Consider the following 2,500-nt stretch of genomic DNA (forward strand, 5'->3'; position numbering starts at 1 on the left):
GTGCGATATTTAATACATAATATAAATATATCCTCCTTTTATCATTTATAAAAAAATATAAATAATATTTACTTTCATTGTGCCTTTGGGTTTCATAAAATTTATAAATATTTCGATGAAAAAATATTTTATTCCCAATGACTTGCGTACATGCTAGACTCCTTGGTCCGTGTTTCAAGACGGGTCCTGAAAGTACCCAAAGCTATATCGTCGCTGACAGATAAATTTTTAATAAAAAAAAATGAGCCAGTTCATTATCATACACCTACTGACAGTTAAATAGTATCATATAACGGCATAAAATCCGTATATATAATATGTTTTAATAAAAAAACCTATTTATACTCGTGGTGGATCTGAACGCGTTAATAACGCGACTCAATATCAATTTATAATTAATACCATCAAACAATTAATCAAGAAACATAGGCGTTTAACATACACAAAATATTATCAAAAAATAATATTGTACATTAATCAACGCACCAATGCCTATAGATTAATATTTAATGGGTCGCAACGTCCTACAAGATGAGAAGTGCATACCTCGTTATCATACAATTAACAATATACAGCAGTGCATATATTTTTACTAAAAATAAATTCCTAATAAAAATTTTTGTCACATGCTAGTACAAATTGGTTGATTAACGATAAAAAGTAAATGAATCTCATCTTTCGACCTTTCGGGTTTCTCAGGTTTACCCCTGAACGGTTTTACGTACTCTTTAACTCTCTCTTCAAAGTTCTTTTCAACTTTCCCTCACGGTACTTGTTCGCTATCGGTCTCGTGGTAATATTTAGCCTTAGATGGAGTTTACCACCCACTTAGAGCTGCACTCTCAAGCAACCCGACTCTAAGGAAAGATTCACCTATCATCAATAATAATCACTACGGGCCTGGCACCCTCTATGGGTATATGGCCCCATTCAAGATGGACTTGGATGTATTATATAACAATAGGTTTATATTGAATCTTCCTAAACACTACATTCCCCAAGTGTCTGTTTATCAGCCACGGGGTTCAGTGCTGGGCTTATCCCTGTTCGCTCGCCGCTACTAAGGGAATCCTAGTTAGTTTCTTTTCCTCCGCTTAATAATATGCTTAAATTCAGCGGGTAATCTCACCTACTCTGAGGTCGTAAAAGTTTTTAGAAGTATTAAAACAAAAATTTTTTTTATATATTATGTTTTTGTTATATTTTATAAGTAAACAATTTTCTTAATTATTCATACTCAAATTTTTTTAATATTATTATATAATATTATTTTTATATTTATCTAAAGAGAAGAAAATAAAAAATAAATAATTATATATATTAATTTTTTTCGAGTATATTGAAAATTTTATTACAAATAAAATATTCCATAACAAAATATTAATATATAATATTTTTGTTTATTCTTCTTTATTTAATATTTTAAAAATATATTATTAATATCATTTATTATTAATATTATTATTAACATAAAGTTTTATAATATTATATATAAATGATAAAAAATAATATTGATATATTAATTTAAAAATGTCGACAAATAATAAAAAATATATAAATTTTAAATGCTATTAAAAACATTTTATATTTATTTTTTTCTTATATTTGGCGTAAAACATTCATATATAAATAATTTTACATTTCTTTTATAAAAATTTTATTTATCAATTTAATTAAATATGAAAAAATAAATTTTCTTTTTTAATTATTGATAAATTTCTTTTTCATAAAAAAAATTTTATGTAAAATAATCTTTTATTATATTAATATAATGTATACGACCCTCAGCCAGATGTGGTCCGGGAACAGTATCCAAGGACCGCAATGTGCGTTCGAAATGTCAATGTTCATGTGTCCTGCAGTTCACAAGTTGACGCGCAATTAGCTGCGTTCTTCATCGACCCACGAGCCAAGTGATCCACCGTCCAGGGTAATCTTTTTAAATTTTAAATGTAAGTATTATTATTAATAATAATCTTTATTTTTAATATAAAAAATAAAATTATTAATTTATATATCTTTATAAATTCTTTTAAAATAAAAAAATTTTTCTAGAATATAAATTATATATTTTATTTTAAATATATATATATAAATTAAAGATATTATGGTATTAATAAATATATACATAACATTTTTGATATTTTTGTTAGTGCTAGCTAGATATAATAATTAATATTTGGTATATTTTATAGAAATGTATTTATTTTTTTTTTATAAATTATTTTCTACATAAAAATATATATAATATTAATATGGTACAAAACAAATGGGTTTGTTTTTTAACATAATAACTTTTAATAAAAAAAAAGAAATATCAAGACAAAACATAAAGAAATTTAAATTTGAAATAAATTTTATTCTTTAAAAAAATTTTATCTTGTGTTTTCTTTATTTTTATTATATAACATAGAAAAATAAAAATATAGATTATATCAATTATAATCTTATTTTATTTTTCTTAATAGAGATTATATACATATAAACAAATAATTTCAAT

General features: G+C 23.8%; 2 non-coding genes across 2 annotated transcripts in view; both read right to left on the minus strand.

The window, feature by feature from the left end:
• LOC123304749 overlaps positions 1-1,143 on the minus strand; it is a 4,577-nt gene extending 3,434 nt beyond the window's left edge. Inside the window, exon 1 of the ribosomal RNA XR_006536737.1 lies at positions 1-1,143. This exon is cut by the window's left edge and continues 3,434 nt beyond it. This is a non-coding gene — a ribosomal RNA (large subunit ribosomal RNA).
• Positions 1,144-1,778: 635 nt separating this feature from the next.
• On the minus strand, positions 1,779-1,933 carry LOC123304743. Its single transcript, XR_006536732.1, has one exon. It is a non-coding gene; the product is annotated as a 5.8S ribosomal RNA (ribosomal RNA).
• Between the last annotated feature and the right edge of the window lie 567 nt (positions 1,934-2,500).

This window comes from Chrysoperla carnea, assembly GCF_905475395.1.
Source record: "Chrysoperla carnea chromosome X unlocalized genomic scaffold, inChrCarn1.1 SUPER_X_unloc_88, whole genome shotgun sequence".
NCBI lineage: Eukaryota > Metazoa > Arthropoda > Insecta > Neuroptera > Chrysopidae > Chrysoperla > Chrysoperla carnea.